This window comes from Bubalus bubalis, chromosome 1 (genome assembly GCF_019923935.1).
Source record: "Bubalus bubalis isolate 160015118507 breed Murrah chromosome 1, NDDB_SH_1, whole genome shotgun sequence".
Classification (NCBI taxonomy): domain Eukaryota; kingdom Metazoa; phylum Chordata; class Mammalia; order Artiodactyla; family Bovidae; genus Bubalus; species Bubalus bubalis.
Window position 1 is genome coordinate 120,016,383 of NC_059157.1, and position 22,024 is coordinate 120,038,406.

The following is a 22,024-nucleotide window of genomic DNA, read 5'->3' on the forward strand; positions in this document are numbered from 1 at the left end:
TTAATTCAGTCATTTAATAAACATCATATGCCAGACATTGTGCAGTGCTGGGGATATTAAAGTAAGACATGTTCTTTGCTTCCTAGTTTCTCAAGAATTTATTTTAACTGAATAAACTGACAGATACTCAGATATTAATGGCTAAATTGGCAAGACAATCTGAGTTTTTCTTTTGACAAGTTTTTTCTATGTTATCACTTCTTAAACGAATTCTGGAAGGTTGACTGCTGTACTCTTCAGATGAGTCATTGATTAGCTATCTGACCCCCACTATAACTTTTAGAGCAGCATTTGTCAGTCTATCTCTATCCCAACGCAGTACACCCAAGGGATATTATGCAATACTATTGATGCCAGTGATTCATAGTTTTAGTTTGAATTGTTTGAAAAAACCCCATGTTGGTTTCCACCACTCACTCCACATATGTAAAAATCACCTTCTTAGAGCTTATAAAACTCACATGTGTTTATCCTTTTGTTACATATAAAATGAATTTGCAATTAGTTTTTCACTTACTTCTCAGAACATCCTGGGGATGAGTTAGGGTGAAGATTATTTCCTTCATTTTACAATTGACAAAACTGAGGCTTAAAGTGAATGGTTTTTTCCTAGGCTACACAGCTAGTGAAAGGTGGCTAAAAGGCATAGTTGGAGGAGGTCCTCAAAAGGAAGTAACCTCTAGTTGGCCAGTGAGCTTGACCCAGGCATTTGGAGGCTCCTCAGTTCCTCCCTTGCCCTTGAAATATACGTTTGGCCCACCATCCCCACAGTGGCAGTCATTTGCCAAGGATACAGCCTTGAGAAAGCAAGGCTTGGGATTATGGTATTGGCATCATCTGTGCTGAATACATCACAACTCCGTTAAGGCCTCTGCACGGACTTTTAAGACTGTGGTGGCCAGGTGTGGAGATTGACTCATCTTGACAAGCCTCCTAAGTTAAAACTGCCACCCTGTCTGGAGTGGCCTGCCTCTTCCTCCTCTCTTTCCCGGCTTTCTGTGTGTAGGGACCACTCTGTGAACCAAAAGGCATGGATCCAATCTCCTCACTGCAAATGTCTATGAAGAAAGTAGTTTTAAATTTGCATAGTTTTTACTATAGAGGGTGATGATCTGATTGTTTGGGTCTAAATTCTGTAGTGACTAAATTTTCTTTTGGGTTATCCTGTCACTGAGTAGTTCTTACTCTGTGCTCCTACCCTTCCTTTTTCAGTGAGGAGCTGGAAAGGGCCATTGTGTCACCTTCCAACTCAGCATGTGGGTCCTGACAAAATGATAGGAGATGCTTCTTCATGAAGACGTTTTGTTCTGTCTTGCTAACCTTCCAGCTTTGTCCACTTTTATCCCAATTTACTTGGAATTTTTTTTTTTCCTGGTGAAGAGAAAAATAGGCTGTATAATGAGAATAATAGGGAGATATAATTTTCTATCACTGATATAATTATTATTGAGATAAAATTTTCTGTCCTATTTTGTATTTTATAGTGAAAGGGGAACCTTAAAAATATTTCCTGCCTTTGGGATTAGAGTCTTTAACTGAGTGAGATTATATTTCCAAGAGTAAGCATGTAATTATAGACAGATAGTGAAACTAGTTTTCTTCAGCCTTTTTATGAAATGTAATACCCATTAGAAAAATGCATAAAATATACAACTTAACTTTAACAAAGTTTTTGAAATCGAACATCCATTTAAATGCCACCAGATCAAGAAATGTGGCTTCCCAGGGGCTCAATGGTAAAGAATCTGCCTGCCAATGCAGGAGACTATCCGTGGGTTGGGAAGATTGCTTGGAGGAAGAAATGGCCACCCACTCCAGTATTCTTGTCTGGAAAATTCTGTGGATGGAGGAGACTGGTGGGCTGCAGTCCATGGGATCTCAGAGTTGGACACAAGTGAGTGACTGAGTACACAGATCAAGAAATAGAACATTGTCTGTACCCTGGAAACCTATCTGTGCTTCTTCCCAATTACAACCCCCTTTGCCCTAACAAATGTAACATTGCTAAATGTTATAATCTCTTCTTTACCTTTCTTTGTATCATTTCTGTATGCTGCTTCACCTTTAGATAATGTAGTTTAGTTTGTGTTTTTGAATTTTGTATAAATGGAATCATTCTTTTGTGCCAATTTCCTCTACTTCCCTTTGAGTTTGTGAGAATTGTCTGTTTCAGAAAGTTGTTTGTTAATTTCCAATGCTATCTGATATTCCATTACACAAATACACCACTATTTACTCAACTATATATTATTGGAGAATACACATCCGTCTAGTCAAGGCTATGGTTTTTCCAGTGGTCATGTATGGATGTGACAGTTGGACTGTACAGATAGCTGAGCGCCAAAGAATTGATGCTTTTGAACTGTGGTGTTGGAGAAGACTCTTGGGAGTCCTTTGGACTGCAAGGAGATCCAAGCAGTCCATTCTGAAGGAGATCAGCCCTGGGATTTCTTTGGAGGGAATGATGCTAAAGCTGAAACTCCAGTACTTTGGCCACCTTATGCGAAGAGTTGACTCATTGGAAAAGACTCTGATGCTGGGAGGGATTGGGGGCAGGAGGAGAAGGGGACCACAGAGGATGAGATGGCTGGATAGCATCACTGACTCAATGGACGTGAGTCTGAGTGAACTCTGAGAGATGGTGATGGACAGGGAGGCCTGGCGTGCTGCGATTCCTGGGGTTGCAAAGAGTTAGACACGAATGAGCGACTGAACTGAACTGAACTGATGCATGTATTCTTAGTAATTCAGTCATATCTAACTCTTTGAGACCTATGGACTGTAGCCCACCGGGCTCCTCTGTCCATGGGATTTCCCTAGGCAAGAATACTGGAGTGTGTTGCCAGTTCCTTCTCCAGGGGATCATCCTGACCCAAGGATTGAACTGGAGTCTCCTGCAGCTCCTGCATTAGCAGGCACATTCTTCACCAATAAGCCACCTGGGAAGCCCTGGTGAACATGAGACCATAGGTAATAATTAGCTAAATTGTTTCACCTGTAACATGGCGCCTTCACAATCAAGGTTGTTTTTACAGTTGCTACAAAAAAAACTTGCATGTACTCCAAGCTGCCCGTACTCTAAACAATAAGATGCTTGCTGGAGAGATGTTTTCCAGGAACCTGGATTCAGCTGAGGCTAGTTTGGAGCTGAACTGGTTAAAACTGGATAGGATCACTGACCCTGCAATTGGGTATGCGCGTGAGGGTCCTCGTGGCTTTGGAAGACCTATAGCTTAGTTACACCTGCGCAAAATGACTATTACCACATCTTTCCCCAATCACCTGCCCTGAGTCACACCCTGCACGCTCCCCATGCCTCTGAACATCCTGCTTCTTTATCCCATCAATACCTCGAGCTCCTTGCTGGTCCTTAAGGGATGCAGATCTGAGACTTGCCTCCTTGCTTGGTGTCTTAGTGTTTTGGCTTGCTGCATGTCAGGTAAGACGAACTTATTTTGGTAACAAATATTTGACTTCTTTCTAGTTTTTCAGTTATTATCAATAATACTATTACAAACATTCTTCTCCATGCCTCCTGATACTCCTATGCACACATATTTTTTGCACATAAATCCTGAAGTAGAATTGTTTTTAAGTATTTCAATTATCTTCTCCTCCTCTGTGACTTGTATTTTCATCCTCTTAATAACTTTTGATAAGTAGTTCTTAATTTTATTGTAACATAAAGCTTATCAAACTTTTCATCATGTACAAAAATCTCTTTGACCTGATGGTTAAAGCTATTTTCCTATATTATCTTCTAAATGGTTTATAGTCTTTTCACATTTATGTTTGCAATCCATCTGGTAACATTAGAGTTTCCAAATTTTGCCTGTTTTTAACAGCTTTTAATGGTTAGGAATAAAGCTCCTGTGTACATTTCATACATGTTCCACTTGCAGGTGTGTGTATACTATACACACACACAGACACACACACACACATACACACCTGCTTGAAAAATCCCACAGACGGAGGAGTCTGGTGGGTTACAGTTCATAGGGTCACAGAGAGTTGAACTCGACTGAGCAGCTGAGCGTATGTATGTGTATGTCTGAGTCTATTCTACACATAGTAGTATTTCTGATTCAGATGGTTAGATAATTCCAAATAGTTATCTAAAGGGTTGGCCAATTTATACTTCCATGGCAATGTGTGAAATTTCCAGTTTTTTCACATCTTTGCCAACATATGATATTGCTAATATATTTATTTGTGGTCATTTTAGTGTATATTGATTGGTATCTTATTGCCATTTAAGTTTGCATTTTCTATTAAAAATGTAGAATAATTTTTCTTACGCTGATTGGATATTTGTATATCTTCTTAGGTAAACTGCCTGTATAAGTTATTTGTCCCTTTTGGAAACTGCTTTGTCTTTAGGTTTTTCCTTATTAATATATGAATTCTCTATATATTTCAGAAGCAAGTCCTTTACCATATGTCAACATTTTTCTCAGTATATATCTTGTCTTTTCACTCTCCTAATAATGTCTTTGCTATACAGATGCTTAATTGTAACAAGACTGGTTCCAAATAGGGAAAGGAGTACGTCAAGGTTGTATATTGTTACCCTGCTTATTTAACTTCTATGCAGAGTATATCTTGCAAAATTCCAGGCTGGATGAAGCACAAGCTGGAATCAAGATTTCCGGGAGAAATATCAATAACCTCAGATACACAGATGACACCACCCTTATGGCAGAAAGCGAAGAACTAAAGAGCCTCTTGATGAAAGTGAAAGAGGAGAGTGAAAAAGTTGGCTTAAAACTCAATATTCAGAAAACTAAGATCATGGCATCTGGTCCCACCACTTCATGGCAAATAGATGGGCAAACAATGCAAATAGTGGCTGACTTTATTTTTGGGGGGCCCCTAAATCACTGCAGGTGGTGATTGCAGCCATGAAATTAAAAGATGCTTGCTTCTTGGAAGAAAAGCTATGACCAACCTGGACAGCATATTAAAAAGCAGAGACATTACTTTGCCGACAAAGGTCCATCTAAGCAAAGTTATGGTTTTTCCAGTAGTCATGTATGGATGTGAGAGTTGGACTATAAAGAAAGCTGAGTGCCGAAGAATTGATGCTTTTGAACTGTGGTGTTGGAGAAGACTCTTGAGAGTCCCTTGAACTGGAAGGAGATCCAACCAGTCCATCCTAAAGAAAATCAGTCCTGAATATTCATTGGAAGGACTGATGCTGAAGCTGAAACTCCAATACTTTGGCCACATCATGCGAAGAATTGACTCACTAGAAAAGACCCTGATGTAGGAAAGATTGAAGGCAGGAGGAGAAGGGGATGACAGAGGATGAGATGGTTGGATGGCATCACTGACTTGATGAACATGAGTTTGAGCAAGCTCTGGGAGTTGATGGTGGACAGTGAAGCCTGGCATGCTGCAGTCCATGAGGTCACAAAAAGTTGGACACGACTGAACAACTGAACTGAATTGTAACAAAGTCCAATTTCTCTAGTTCTTTTCTTTTATGATTATAAAGATATCTTTCCCTACCTCAAATGTCATAAAGTTATTCTCATTTCTTTTAAAAATTTTATTGTTTCATCTTTGCCATTTAGATTAATACTATATTTCAAATTAAAATTTGCATGTGAAGTAGTGGGTTAAGATATATTTTTTTCCCATATGACTATCCAGTTGACCCAGTACCATTTTTTTATTTTTTTATTTTATTTATTTATTTTTTTAATTTTATTTTATTTTTAAACTTTACATAACTGTATTAGTTTTGCCAAATATCAAAATGAATCCACCACAGGTATACATGTGTTCCCCATCCTGAACCCTCCTCCCTCCTCCCTCCCCATTCCATCCCTCTGGGTCGTCCCAGTGCACCAGCCCCAAGCATCCAGTATCGTGCATCGAACCTGGACTGGCAACTCATTTCATACATGATATTTTACATGTTTCAATGCCATTCTCCCAAATCTTCCCACCCTCTCCCTCTCCCACAGAGTCCATAACACTGTTCTATACATCAGTGTCTCTTTTGCTGTCTCGTACACAGGGTTATTATTACCATCTTTCTAAATTCCATATATATGCGTTAGTATACTGTATTGGTGTTTTTCTTTCTGGCTTACTTCACTCTGTATAATAGGCTCCAGTTTCATCCACCTCATTAGAACTGATTCAAATGTATTCTATTTAAAAGCTCATTCAATCTCTGGTGAATTGCAAAGGTACCTTTGTTGAAAACCAAGTGATTTTACAGAAACACACACATATTTCTAGATACCTTTTTCTGTTTTATGGTTGATTTCTCCTTTCTATGTCGAATGCTGTTACCTTCATTGTTCTCATCAATAAGGTGAAATTAATTTTTGTAGCAGCCGACTGAAAACCTTATTCATTGGCCAAGAACTGGAGAAAGGGGAGCTCATTCTCTGAAGGCACTTTTTCCCAGATTACAAGTGGGGGCCAAGCTTTTTATAGGCAAGGGTTTAGGAGGTTATACGGAGTGAGGGTGTATTGTCATCCTGATTCATTGAAATGGGTGACAGTTTCCCAAAGTGCAGTTCACACCTGTCTTCTGCCCTTGTATGGTCCTTCAGCATCTGAGTCGGAAGTGGGTTTGACACCCGTGGTGTAGGCAGTGGAGATCTTATTACAATGAGATGGTAATAAGCTGTAGAACAACTCTTGTTCCAGTTTTAAACTTCAGCCTGTTTGTGCCAGTTTCTTGTGGTTAAGGCCTCTTGTTCCTGTCATATAAACACAGAAGATACAGTCAGTTTTGATTCTCCAGGTTTGCCTGGAGGGAGGTTTTTATTAGAATGAGGGGCTGGGGTGCGTGCACTTCAGCAAGGGCACCTTGCTGAAAACAGGTGCACTTGTGCCATGCAGAGTTTAGGTACAGAGTAAGACAGTGCCACACTTTGCGAATTACTGTGGCTTTAAAGTAAGTCCTGAAGCCTGGAAATGTAAGACTTTTAAATTTGTTGCTCTCCAAAGCCTATTCTAGGTTTTATGCATTTCCATATAAAGTTGAAAATCTTTTGTCAGTTTATACACACACACACACACACAACTTGCTGGGATTGATTCGATGGTGGTGAATCTACAAATTAGTTTGTGGAGAAGAATATTTAGTAATTTAGGAAGAAGATGCAATTTAAAATATTGCATCTTTCAATCTTTAAATATGGTTTATCTCTGCATTATAAGGTTGTCTTTAATTTCTCTCAATCATATTTGACAGTTTTAATTACAGAGCTTGCACATATTTTAATTAGATTTATTCCTAGACAATAGACTTTTTGCTGCTATTGTAAAAGATATTGTTTTAAAAGTATAATTGTTCAGTTGTTTTCTTATGCTTTTAGTTTCATTCTTTGGGCACCTTGTAATATAATGCTACTCTGAGAAGAGTTTATCTTTTCTAATCTTTGCTAGCTTCAGTTCACTTTTGTCTCACAGTCTCACTGTTTCTTTGTTTATTTTTACTCTGGATTTTTAAATTTTGGAGTTTAAATGCTCTTACATATCTTCAAATTTTTCTTTCATTGTTTTGAATTCATATCGGTGCATTTGGGTACAGTTTTCTTTACATTGATTGTTGTTTCATGGACTTCCATTAGCTAAATATTTTCATTCTTAAATCCTGTTTGATTCTTGCAGTCACTTTGATGTAGCTTGCCAAATTCTGTTCATTGTTAAATGTCTTAGATTGTCCTTGCTTAGCTTTGGTGTTGCTGTGAAGAAGGTGTATGAGGTGTTTTGGTTCTTTCTGTGTTATCTATGTATGTTTCAAGTGTATTTTTCTGTCAGTTCAGTGACATATAGTTTCATTAATGGATGATGTCCTTTGGGGAGGCAAGAGATGGGTTTGTCATGACTTATGATTTTGTGATATCCTCATTTTAGTAGAAAAAGGTCCATAATCTTGGATTTGACCAATGATCTCAGCATATGTTTTTCCTGTACATGGATATGCTTCTTTACTGACTGCCACACACACTAATTGCAAAGTTAGATGTCAGGGAATGTTTAACAGGAGGATTCCTACATGCTGTTTCTCATAAATCCTCTGTTCCTTGTCAGTTTCTGGCAACAGAAACGAGTGGAACGGCATGCCACTCCCAGGACTGAGGTCATAGGATGAGACAGGCTTGAATCTCCTTCAGTGAATATTCTCCTTATGACAAAACTGCTTAGTCTCGATCTTCTTTCTTGAGATATGGATTGTCTCCTGACCTTGTGACCACTATTATCCCTTATTCCCTTGGTAATGGTTGCTGTACATTTGGCTTTCTGATCTTTATCATTGTTGAAAGAAATTTCTTGTACAACAAACTATATATACTCACAGAAAGATCATTAAAGCACCCTTCCTCCACCAGAGGCTTGGGTCCCTATGTCTTTCTTTCTCTCTCTCTCTCCCTCTCTGGCTAATTCTCTGGAGCATAAAAACCCACTGAGCTCATTCTCCTGCCCAGGCTTCCAAGACCCTCTCGAGAGGGCGCCCTGTGCCTTCGTGAGTGGTGCAAGCCCTGTTCAAGGGTTTTATTGGTTCTCTGCATAAACCAGGGAATATTAGCTTCTTTCTCTCTTTCACTTTCTTATCATCGACTCCAGACTGCCAGGTTCTGGTTCATTAAAGGACCGCAACAGTTAGATAATGTTAAATTTAGGAATAACATTTTTCCCAGTTTAGAACTTAAAACATTACAAGAATCTATTCTAATTTCTTTTCAGGCTTTATTGTGAATCTCTGCTGCTGCTGCTGCTAAGTCACTTCACTCGTGTCTGACTCTGCACGACCCCATAGACAGCAGCCCACCAGGCTCCCCCGTCCCTGGGATTCTCCAGGCAAGAACACTGGAGTGGGTTGCCATTTCCTTCTCCAATGCATGAAAGTGAAAAGTGAAAGTGAAGTCACTCAGTCGTGTCCAACTCTTAGCGACACCATGGACTGCAGCCCATCAGGCTCCTCTGTCCATAGGATTTTCCAGGCAAGAGTACTGGAGTGGGGTGCCATTGCCTTCTCCATGTGAATCTCTAGTGAGGTATAAATGTCTTCACCCTCCACTCCATCTATATTCAATTCTTTTGTTTCTGTTCTTTCTGTGATGATTATTGGAATGCATTTACTTAAAGTTCCCTGTCCTCTCTAAGATAGAAAATATTTTGCATTTCTGTACAAGAGGTTACTTTCACTAATGAATTTCAGAGCACTTTATAGGCATTGTATGGTAGATAGTTTAATTAGAAAGGATACCCAACAATTAAGATTCTTTCCACATAACTTTAATTTTGCTTTTCTATTGGCTAATAGGAATAGAAGATGAAACTAAAGGGAAGGCCAAAAGAGTAATCCTAGTGTTTCATCATTTATGCTTCTTCTGGAATCAGACATTTTGGAGAAATTATTTGAAAGTGTTGAAGATTAACCAGAAAGAAAATGTCCAGCTAGTGAGGAAGCCCAACTGACATCGATGTATCCCAATACCATTGCCAGTGTCTGAGAGGCTAAGAGATTAGCTCCAAATTAAGGAAAACAGTTTAAACCCTGAGACTCAGTTAGTATTGTATCTACTACTTGCAGTTGTTCACAGAGATAAACATTTTTTCTTGTAGGTCCATCAATAGCTTGGATAAAGTTCATCTTAATCAGGTTCATCTTCAGTAGACCAAAGCCTGTCTATGATGGCCATGTTCCGCTAGGGGGCAGCAGAGTAGCAGTTGCCATCTACTTGGCAGTTACTGGCGGAGTCTGGAGGAGTCCTGGGATCCAGCCTGCAAGAAAGCCCAGAAGACAAGAGTAGAAAAGTGTCAGGATGTCAGGATCAAGAAAATATATACAAGTATGCTCTAGAGGCAGAACTGTAACTGAGCTAGAAATGGGAGGTTGGTTTCTAGCCGTTAAATAGAGAAGGTAATGTGTACATTCTCATCCCATGTACAAGCCCTTGAGGGATGCAATGAGTTCTCCACTCAGTGTGGCACTAAGACACATAAAGCAAGTTATTAAAGTACAATGTGTTGAGTGCCTTGAAGAAATACCCAAAGTACTGTAGGATTTCAAGAACAATGAGTACAGGGAAAGAAGGGTGGTGAGGAGGGCTTTACCTCACATGTAGGTGACTTTGTTTCCAGGTCTTGGAGAATGAGTAGTAAGAAAAGAGCAGGAAGCTATTAAAGTATATATTGTACATGTGGGCGGTGGTGAGCTATTAGGTTGAGCTGTAATCTAACATCCTATGGACTTAGGAAAGATGAGATGGTCAACTTTGCCATCTGTGCATCTGCCCTTGAGAGCATATTGTCTCTGTTAATGTACTCTGAAGATAAGATTCAAAAACCCTATTTCATAGATCTTTGGGGTTCTTAAGAGAATGAAGCCTAACTTGGTTTGTAGGAAATTGGGCAGGTTTTATTATTTGGTTGAAGCCCAAAAGCCCCAAGAGAAATAAGCCACATGAGCCCTCCCTTGGCTACAATATTTCAAGGCTAGGGCACAGGGGTGGGGAGGAGGGACTTCACCAGGGAAGATAAAGTAGGTCAACTTGATATTCAATCTTCTGTCCATTGTTCCCCTTGCAGATTCTCTTTGAGAGGGCTAGACATCATGAAATTATAGGGCTGAAGTACTAAAGGATCCAGGTTTTGAAGATGTCTTGACAGTTGGTTATTTCCCCTCACTTAGTATCAATATATAAGTCATGTCCAGAGAAATATAGGCCTTAAATATCAACTAGTGGAGAGGTAACACACATCCTGGGAAAAGAAAGTGTGGGTTGTCACTGGTTAGCTGGTTTGATATTTGATATGATGTGGGGTAGGGGTGATGGCCTTCCCAGGCAGTGCTAGTGGTAAAGAACCCACCTGCTGATGCAGGAGACATAAGAGATGTGGGTTCGATCCCTGAGTTGGGAAGATCCCCTGGATGGGGGCATGGCAACCCACTCCAGTATTCTTACCTAGAGAATCCCATGGACAGAGAAGCCTGGAGGGCTACAGTCCTTGGGTCTCAAAGAGTAGGACACAACTGAAGTGACTTGGCACACGGGGTAGGGGGTGGTGCCATTGCTCTAGTGTAGAGTTAAGATTCCAGACTCCCAGTGCCTAAGTGAAGGCTCCTAGAACCTCTCCTCAACTCCACTTGCAACCTATTTAGATTATTTTAGTGTCTGGACAGAATGAGCACTTGGTCAGTAGTTGTCAAATAAACAGATAGATGAAGTCATCAGTCAGTCAGCTGGACCACATGAAAATGACATTTTGTGAGAGTTCCTAGTCCTGAATTTGCTGCTCTCTAGCTCTTGCCTAAGAAAATTGGAGAACACTGAAACCTATGAAAGAAAGTCATGGAGACATACTAGTTGGTCGCTAAAGCAGAACTTCCCAACTAGAGTACTGGGAAGAGTTTCATGGGTGAGCAGTGAGAAATGGATCAGCTTATAGTTGATGAGCCTCTGCCACATCTAAGGCCCTTTGGCCAGTTCCTCAGGACAAAACAGCCTCCTCAGAGACTCCTCAGAGGGTAGGGTAGTTGGAGAAGAATTGGAGGGTGTGCCCCATGGCAACTCATAAACTCAAAGAATGAAAGCTGGCATTCTCTGCTCTGATAAGAGGCCCCGAGTGTCCAGGAGGTGCTCTCCCACTTAGATTTCCATCTCAGCTGCCAAGTACTGAGTGTGGGGCTGACCATTTAGGAAAAGAGACATGCGATGAGACAGAAGTTCCTATTCCACTTGATCAGAAAACATTGCTGATGTAGCTCAAGGTGCAGCGGGTAAGGGTTTGTGGAGGGCTGACTGTAAGCTCCTGGTGATAACACTTTTCAAATCTGTCTTTATTAATAGGGGAGGCTTTTGTCAATTTTGTAGCCCAAGTACCCTTCAAGTGGAGTCAGAACTAGCTCCAGGGGACTGTTCTAACAATATATGTACCATCTGCGAGTTAAAGCATCATCACTGTTTTGAAATATTTGATATGAAAAAATTTCATTGCATTCAAACCCCACTTAAAAGTCACATGAAAAAACCACCATTACATCTGTTAATGGAAGTTAAGGAAGAGTTGTTTTTAAAATGTAATTTCCACAGTTTTAAATATTTAGATGATTGTAAAAAAGTGGCCTTAAATTTTTTATCATCTACTTTTGTGAATTATTTCTCATCGATGATGTCTATAAACAATTTGAAGAGCTCATCATTAAGAAGTCTTGTCAGGAATCAGCCATTTCAAGAACAAGACCTGAAATAAAAATTTTATTGACAAATTTTGTCTTTAACAAATTTCAACTTTCTTTTCAAATTTTTGAATTATTTTATTCATACATTTTATCAAATCTGATGATTAGTATTTCCCCTAATGTGATTTTATTTATCTTTTATATTTTAAAAATCTAACAGTTTTTTAACCAAACCCTCTAAAGAATCTCCAAAATAACTCAGTTTTCTTTAGTGTGCCATACAAATATTATCACTTAGTCTGAGTACCAAGATGGGCACAACCACCCCTCTACACACACAAAAAAGGACGAAAACATGATCTAAGTCTCTGAGAATAATTGGGACAATTATCTTGAATTTTTTTTTTCATTCCCTTGAGAATTGCGTTTAGGTCTTATGATTTAATTCTTTATACTTGGTTTATATCAGAGATCAGAAAATTGCTGCATTTTAGTGTTTTAGATATTGTTTATTAAGTTACCCAGATGCATGTGATAGGAATCTTTTTGAATATCTTTCTCCTCATGGACCAGCATGATCTGATATACTCATGTTTTATCATCGCTTGAGACTGTGCAACCTACTGGATTTCCTTTCTACATGGCTTCCAGGGCAGGAATTCTCGACTGCAGCAACAATTACTGTTAAGACATAACAGAACTATTGCAGTGTGATATTAAAATAGAATAAATTATGCAAACAGGCAAGAGTTACAATCCCCTTTCATTGCAAAGAGCCTGATGTTATCTGAAGATAAACAGCTTAACCACCCAGTTTTTTTTGCAATTTTTTTACTGTAGTATTAATCACCAAAATTGATCTAGATAACAGATTTTCTTTCCTGTTTTTTCTCCCAACATTTAAAATAATATCTTTGCTGATGTGTACACATCATTCTTGCCTGATAGAAATCTCAATAGGAATACACACGACTCCTCAATGTATGTAAAAGTCAGGCAACTTAGGATCTGTGCAACTCAACTGCTACTGATGATCTATGAAGCCTGAAATGATCTGAAATATTGTGATCTCCTTTAGCATTGTTTCTTCTCTGAGAAGGAATACGATCAAGCCCTGGGAAGTAAAGACATCAAAAGTTGTGTCTCTTGATGCACATAGGAAAGCATTTAAAAATGATTTTTATAAGTATGAGTCAAATTACCTATCTGAAATGTACTAAAGGCATCACACTGTCACGATGTATCTTCCACAGTGTCCTTTATTATGGGAACATCACAGTATTTTCCCATATCTGTGAGCCAGCTTTGTCTTTTCTATGTTGTTCACAGAACCACTGGTTCCTCATGTCTTTCCCCTTCTAAATTGTGTCCAGTATACCTGTCCTTTTTCTGTGTGTAATATTTATGAAGAGTTCTTAATTTTTGAGGAGGGATAGAAATCATCAGTTGCTATTACATAGGTATATTTTTCAGGATTATATTTGTTTCCGATAAGTGCCCTAGTGTTTCCTTCTACTAATCTAAATTAAATAAGCTATATTTTATTTCTCACATGTATCTACCTGAGTTCTTCTGTCAGATTACATTCTCTTTGAGGGCAAAGCTTGTATCTCTTAAATATCTAGCAACAAATTAACCTAGTATATTCTAATGAATACAATAGTTTCCTGCCCCTTTTAGCTCTGTTGTCCCTAAGGAAACATTATTTTAAAGAAGTTTGGGCAGGTCAGAACTCACTGGTCTGGGAATCAGAAGAACACTGAATTCTCAAGTCTGACATCCCAAGTCTAACTTTGGGCTAATTTGTCCTGATTTTTAGCATATTTTTTTTTCATTTTCCAGTATTGTTTTTCTTTTGTCTGTAAAACTAAGGGATTTGGGCTAGACATTCTCTAAAATTTCTATTATTCTGTGATTCTAATTAAACTATATAGTGTTGTGGAAGTACATTTCTATAGATCTTAAATATATATTTCATTTATCCTGGATTAAGATGAAAATTAAAGCCTAAGACTGTAAGTTGGTTTTTTTTTTTTTCCCCAAAACAAGAAACCTGAGGGCCTGATAAGCTGTTGACACAAGTGCTTTTTTTTTTTTTTAATTTTATTTTATTTTTAAACTTTACATAACTGTATTAGTTTTGCCAAATATCAAAATGAATCCGCCACAGGTATACATGTGTTCCCCATCCTGAACCCTCCTCCCTCCTCCCTCCCCATTCCATCCCTCTGGGTCGTCCCAGTGCACCAGCCCCAAGCATCCAGTATCGTGCATCGAACCTGGACTGGCACAAGTGCTTTTGAGAAGGGAAGATGAAGTAATTACTGACTCATGTTTAAATAGACAAAGGAAAAAGGTTGGTAAATGTTTCTATATCCTCATTTGTCAGAAGATTAGAGTAAATCTGTACTTACCTGTGTTTAGTTATTAAAAAAACAATGGAGTTTATGTCTCAGTTTACTAAAAGGGTGAGGGAAACTTTCTTACAACATTACAATTTTTAATCATTCTAAAGGCAGTTGGCTTATACATTTGAGATTATATTTATTATAATTCAGTTCATTTGCTAAAAATGTTATATAAAACTGTATTTATTTAAAATAATGAACTATCATGGGAGATTATACACGCTAAAAACTGTGATAATTAACCTGCTATGACCTCACCAATTTTCCTTAATTAACTAGTACCAAAAGTGTATTTTTAGAATGAGAACAAAACTTAGATGCTATTCCCAATAAATAGTTATCTTATAAGTAAAATAAATATCTTTAACAGATCAACTTTAAAACATTAGATAGAATATTGTTACAGTTGTTACTAAGAAATCTAATAGTCATCTCAACGTATCATTGAAAATGGAACAAACTAATACTCCTTTTTTTTTTTTTACTAAAAGTCTCGGATTTGATCACATATGATGTGGAACACCTTTTCACATGCTATTTGTCATTTATATATCTTAGTTGGTGTCTCTTAAGGTCTTTGGTCCATTTTTAATTGGTTGGTTTCCTTATTGTTGAGTTTTAAAGTTCTTTGTGTATTATGGATAAGAGTCCTTTATCAGATAATGACTTTTTGCAAATATGTTCCCCTAGTTTGTGGTTTTTCTCTTCATACCCTTGACAGTGTCTTACACAGAGCAGAAAAATTTGATTTTAACAAAATGCAGCTCATCAATTCTTTCATGGATAGTACTTTTGGGGTCATACTTAAAAAGTCATCATAAATTCAAGGCTATCTAGATTTTCTCCTGTTACTATCATCTGGGATTTTTATGTTTTGTCTATAACATTTAGGTCTGTGATCCATTTTGAGTTATTTTTTATGAAGGGTGTAACGTCTGTGTCTAGATTCATTTTTTTTTGCATGTGGTTGTTCAGTTCCAACATCATTTGTTGAAAGGCTATCTTTATCCATTGTATTGCCTTTATTCTTGTCAAAGATCAGTTGACTCTCTCTTTTTGGGTCTATTCCTAAGCACTCTATTCTGTGCCATTGAACTTTTTGTCTGATGCAAATTAAAGCAACAATAAGATACACCTATTAAAATGCCCCAGATCCAAAACACTGACAGCACCAAATACTGGCCAAGATGTGGAACAACAGGAATTCTCATTCACTACTGGTGGGAAGGCAAAATGGTATAGCTATCTTGGAAAATGGTTAGGTGGCTTCTTGCAAAATAAAAATACCATATGGTATAGCAATTGTACTATTAGCTGAAAACTAATATTAACCTGCTATGCAAAACCTATGCATGGATATTTGTGGTAGTTTTATTCATAATGGCCAAAATTTGGAAGCTACCAAGATGTATTTCTATAGGTGATTGGATAAACAAACTGTGGTACATCCAGATAATGGAATATTATTCAGTACTAAAAGAAATGAACTGTCAAGCCATAAACAGACATGGAGGAAACTTAAATGCATTTACTAAGTGAAACAAGCCAATCTGAAAGTGCTATATACTGTATAATTTTAACTAAGTCATGTTGGAAAAGGCAAAACCATGGAGACAGTAAAAACTGTGGAGACAGTGGTTGCCAGTGGTTGGTGGGGAGGGAGGAATAAATAAATAGAGCACAGAGGATTTTTATAGTAGTATGGATACTGTCACGGTAGATATGTGGTGTTATACATTTATTCAGAGCTGTAGAATGTATACTACCAAAAGTGAACCCTATTGTTACCTATGGATTTTGGGTAGAAATGGTGGTTTTGTGTAGATTCAATGACTGTAACAGAGGTACCACTGAAGTGGGGGAAGTTGATAATGGGAGAGGCTATGTATGTGTGTGTGGAGGGGGCAGGGAATATATGGATATCTCTGTATCTTATTTTTAATTTTACTGTGAACCAAAACTACACTCAAAAAGTTTAGAAAAAACTCTCACACCCAGAATATCTTTAATGAATTTATTACATTTCTAGAAAAGTCAAACAAATCAAAACAACTGTTTATACAAACCTCCTTCCTCTACGCTCAACTCCTAGGAAAACACTATTGATGTGACTCTTGGCACAAGAGAAATAGTGTTGGTCTCCTTGTCTCCTCTTCAGGCCACGTTGGGTGCTGGTTGGTAGCTACTCTAACCCCCACAACTCAGGAAAATGGTTAAGTATTATTGGACAGCTTGGGTTGCTCTGGGTCTAGAAACAGAACATTCCCTCCTGTTGTCATGGGCTTGTATTTTAACTCCAGCTGGGTGGTGGGTAACAAGCTGAAAAAGGAATAGAAATCTTAGGTAAACTGTGACCGAGTATATGAAATGTATAGCTAGTAATGATGTTTTTTGAGAATAAACATAATTATATGCCACTTCACTTGAACCATTTTCTCACACTAATTTATAGTGTCAATCACTATCAATTAAAAATGTATTGCCATCTAAAGTAGGGCTTTTGATAGACTGACTTAATAGTTTTTGTTCAAGAAGTTTAAATAGACTGCACTCTCCATCGCACACTGGCATGTACAATATGAGTAGAAATGTGCTTGGGGTTCCCAGGTGTTGCTAGTGGTAAAGAACCCACCTGCCAATGGAAAAGACATAAGGGATGCTGGTTTGATCCCTGGGTTGGGAAGATCCTCTGGAGAAGGAAATGGCAACCACCCTCAGTATTCTTGCCTGGAGAATTCCATGGTCAGAGGAGCCTGACGGGCTACACTCCACAGGGCCACAAAGAGCTGGACACAACTTAGCATGCATGCACATGGTGCTTGGGTTGAGCTTCCACTCAAGCCATTAATTTTCCCACTGCAGCCAATCTCAAGCTCCCTGTTATCTTTCAGGTATTCTAGACACATCAGAAAATAATTTCCCCCTCGATTTGAAATACCAGCGTTGTACTCATGGAACCCAGAACTTTATTTTTGGAGTAGAAACCTTTCAATGAGGTTGCAAAGGCTCTTTTCTGTAATCTCCCCCTTTCTCATCAACTTCCTTTTTAAGAGAATCACTAATAATAACTCATGACCCTAACCATTGACCCCAATTTTTTGGCTCAGCATACATAACACAAGCCAAGTCCGAATCACCTCTCTGAGACTTTTGATCATCAGGCTAAGAGAAGGGTCAGTGAGTCTCTATGGGCTAAAAGGTTAGGGTGTCAAACGTCATTGATGTTGGAAGACATGTTTTCCAAATGTGGGGAAGGGTGAACTATCACAAGAGAATAATGAAACCATTTTTAGAGAGAAGCAGTGAAGGGAGTGGGGAGGGCATTCTGAGGAGTCTCATGTACCTGATTCCAGGTGTGCCTGAAGCCAGTTGTGACTTTGCTGTTGAGTTATTTTACAAGGTACTTATGTATTCCCCCAGTATATTCTCATTTTGCTTCAGACTGCTGGAATTTTGTCACTTATGCCAAATAGGATCCAACACACACAGCTTCTTTTATTGCCCTGTGTTCTGATTATCAACAGTGCCTAATGAAACTAGACTGAAATTCCATATTCTAGAAAATTATATAAGATCTGTGGTCTCTTCAGGATGGACTTGAGTTTGAAGCTGAAAATTATGGAAACTGGTCTACCAATAGCTTTCTATTTATCAGTTCAAAATCTGGATATCGAGTTAACTTGGAATAGTGGATATGAATATTCAAGGCATAAGAAGACGTATGGATGTGAGTCTATGTGTCATATAGAGTTGCGTATTCCTTAATGTGTGAGAAAAATTAAGGAAAAATGCCCTAGAGGTGGAAGTTCTCTTAGAGATAATTTAATGCATGCTTATCTTTCTCAGATGGATAAACTGAGATAAGAATGGGGAATTGATTTATAGTACTTAGCAATGTGACTGTGTTTTTTAACTTCTAAATCAGTGTTCTCTATGGAATTATTCGCAGACCTGGGTTCAATCCCTGGGTTGGGAAGATCCCCTGAAGGAGGGCATGGCAATTCACTCCAGTATTCTTGACTGGAGAATCCCCAAATACAGAGGAGCCTGGTGGGCTGCAGTCCATGGGGTTGCAAAGGGTGGGACACGACTGAGTAACTAAGCACACACACACAGAAGAGAACAGACTTGCTATTGAAGTTTTCTCTCTTGGTCTCAGTTTGTTGTTTTTTTTTTAACTGGTTTATATCAGATAATTACTAAGATTCACTCTGACTCTAATATTCTATGGTTCAATGATATTATGCTGTATAAAATCATTATAGTGTTTATATCATGTCAGAGGACTTTGATTTTGTTTGAAAATCTGCATTAAAATGCTGCCTCTAAAAGAGAAAAGACTGAGAGAGAGGAGTAGAGGTAGGCCATGGAACCAAAAACCTCAAAAGTGTCACAAATTAAGATAAACATTGATTTATTTGTTGGTAATTTACAAATTGAATCTTTATTGGCTTTTAAGAATCATCTTGCATTTTATATCTGGCTTATAAACAGATTTTGCCATTTACTTTTTTACATTTAGTCTAAACAATGTTTTTCAAATAAAAATATATCAGAATGAGGTTCAGGGAATAATTCAGTATAGAACACTTACAGCTTCAGTCTTGAGGATGAAATGTGCTATATTTTAGCTATAATGATACTATTGAATTAGTAGTCATACCTTAAAGTGACTTATAGGGAAACTATTAGCAGTAATGTGTTTTTGGGTAGAAATTTCCATGACATTTTAAGAAAGACAAATTTCAGTGCACTGATTTTATTGTGAAATTGGTTTGAATCTAGGTTCTACCACTTATTATCTGGGTGTCCTTGGGCAAGTTATCCAAACCTTTCTAAGACTGAGATTCCTTTTGTGTAAACTGAAGATACTACTTACAGTTAATTCAAAGGATCGTTATCAGGATTAAATGAGATCCTGTGGGTCAAGAGCTTAGCATGTATTGTTTAGCATGCCGTGGGATTTCAGAGTTGCTCCTGGAAGTAGACTCTATCGAAGTATGATATTCAAACTGTAGATAACCTTGATGAAAGGGACAATTTTCAAACAAGGTAGACTCTGTTTCTGTTTGCATTCCCATAAATAAAGTGACCTTATTAAATCAGGGACATAAGTCTTTAATACTTAATCGAAAGGTATCAATCCAAACATATATTTTTAAAGATTGTTAAAACTTGTACTTCATATTTATAGAGTTTTTTGTGGTTTACCATACTTATAAAGGAGTGTGTATAAGTTTTTGAATTTTTTCTGTCCACCAAATAACCATACAGTTATTTGCACTGTTTAGATAAACTGATTTAGAGAGTTGATGTTTACACAGCTAGTCGGTATTGGTACTGTCACCAGGGATCAGATCTTCTGACTACTTCTGGGACAGTGCTCTGATTAATGAATGTTCATTAAGCATTTATTAGGAACAAAGCACCATGATGAGCACTGAGAGAGAGATATTGGAGGGTGGACCCATTGCTTTGTTTACCCAGCACTGCTCCCTCCAACTGTCCTTTATAGGAACTTCCCAATTTTCTAAGAACTGTGGCCACCATCAGTCTTGAGCCATAGGGTGACTGAGAGCTTCCATGTCAACCTCATGCCAGCCATAGTAAGCAGGCAAAGAAACCACCTGGTAGAAAAACACTTGATTCAGAAATCCTTTAATAGGAGAGCGAGAAAGAGAGAGGGAGGGAAAGAGCAGGGGGAGAGGGAGAGAGAGTTATCTGGGTGTATGGTCTACTAAATGCAGCACTTTGGAAATGATGGCAGTTAATATTCTGTCGCTGAGAAGAGGAAGAAGGCTATCTGGGGTGAGACAGAAAAACCAAATAGATGTTCAGATGCCAGTCACGATGTGAGACAGAGTTCTGACTTTCTAGATGTTCTCGAGCCCAGCTGCATTTTTTTCTTGGTGTTTCATGATCCACTCCAGTGTCCTTATGATAAATCCTCCCTTTTTTTGGTTAAACTAGTTAGAATTTTTGTTATATGCAATAAAGATTGAGAATTAACACCAATATCAGAATTAAAGACATGAATTCTCTGCTCCTGTGACCAAGACACCAACATTACTACTTCCACATGACTCATATTAGGCTAGTTACTTAGGAAGTACTGGGGAGCTTATTCAAATGTAGATTCTAAGGCACACTTTACAAATTCTGGTTCAGGATATCTGCAATTTGGCCTGGAAATCTGTATTTCAAACAAAATTTTCAAGTGATTCTGATTCACAACCAGAATGGGAAACCTCTGGAAGAAATACTTTTGTAAAAGTTGGAGGGACGTGGCAATATAACTCAAAGATGGTGCGGCTCATGTCAGTGATAACACATCAGCTGTATTGCAGTTTGAATATTGATCAGAGGGTAAAATTAAGCTTTTCCTCTTATAGGGTTGCTGTTGCTTTAATGTGTTAGGATAAGGAGAAGGGAAAAGGCAGTGCAGTCAGACCTGGGGATAAAGGGTTTGATGGAAAAGGGGGAAGAACTGAATGCCAGAATGGAAGACCTTACTTAGGAAAGGAGGAAGAAATGATAGCTGGGCAGAGGAAGTGGCCACTTGCCTGCCTGACTCGTAAGGGCAATATTCACAGCATTAGGCATCTCTGGCCAGAAACAAGATGGGGAAAGCAAAGCAGAACAAAAACTCTTCTGGTGGAAGAAGTCATGTCCATGTCTTTGTATCTCCTTTCTAGACTTGCCCTCTGACGGGAAGGTAGTTCATAGATGCAGAGGTTATTTCGCTTATCTTTGCCTCCTTATCTCATAGGCTTTTGCCAGATGGGGGAATTTGGGAAGAACTACTTCCTGCTCCCAAATTGACCCTGCCATAATTTACATTTATCTCAGCATCTTTTCAGAAATGCAGGTCATCAGCAATTCTTGGGGCAGCTATAACCACAGTCAAGCTTACAAGGACACTCATGACGTGTTTTTTCCATTTGAGCAACACAAACAGCTCCATGGATCCTGCTAACACGCTAGAGGGAAGTGTGAGAACAATCAAAATGGCCTTAGGGTTGGAGTGAGGAGAAGGGATGGCATAATGATTCTTGTGTTGTTTTGTGACTGCTGAAAAAGCAATTCTGGGAAATGGAAACTAAGTGTGGTTAAATTCTCAGTATCTTAGAGGATCATTGCAGGAGGAAACTTAGAGATTATCCAGTCTGTAACTCTCTGAGTCCCAGAGAAAGGAAGTGACCTGTCTAGAGTCACCTAGCTGGTGGGAAAGCCAGATCTAGAATTTAGATCTTCCGACACTGAGCTCAATGTTCAACAAACACTCTACAAATAGTAAGGCCTTGTACAGTATACCCCAAACAAAATTACTAGAAGTTAAAACTCATGACTGTATACAGCGTAAGAAGATAGTCAGTATGAGAAGCAGAGTTATAGCAATGATTGTATTAGTCACTTCAGGCTGCCATAACAAAATACCACGGTCTGAGTAGCTTAA

General features: G+C 38.4%; 1 long non-coding RNA gene across 1 annotated transcript; it reads left to right on the top strand.

The window, feature by feature from the left end:
• The first annotated feature begins 6,157 nt into the window (after nt 1–6,157).
• Nucleotides 6,158–13,307, top strand: LOC123333795. The gene is made up of 2 exons (XR_006551366.2): nt 6,158–8,846; nt 11,829–13,307. It is a non-coding gene; the product is annotated as an uncharacterized LOC123333795 (long non-coding RNA).
• The last annotated feature ends 8,717 nt before the right edge of the window (nt 13,308–22,024 follow it).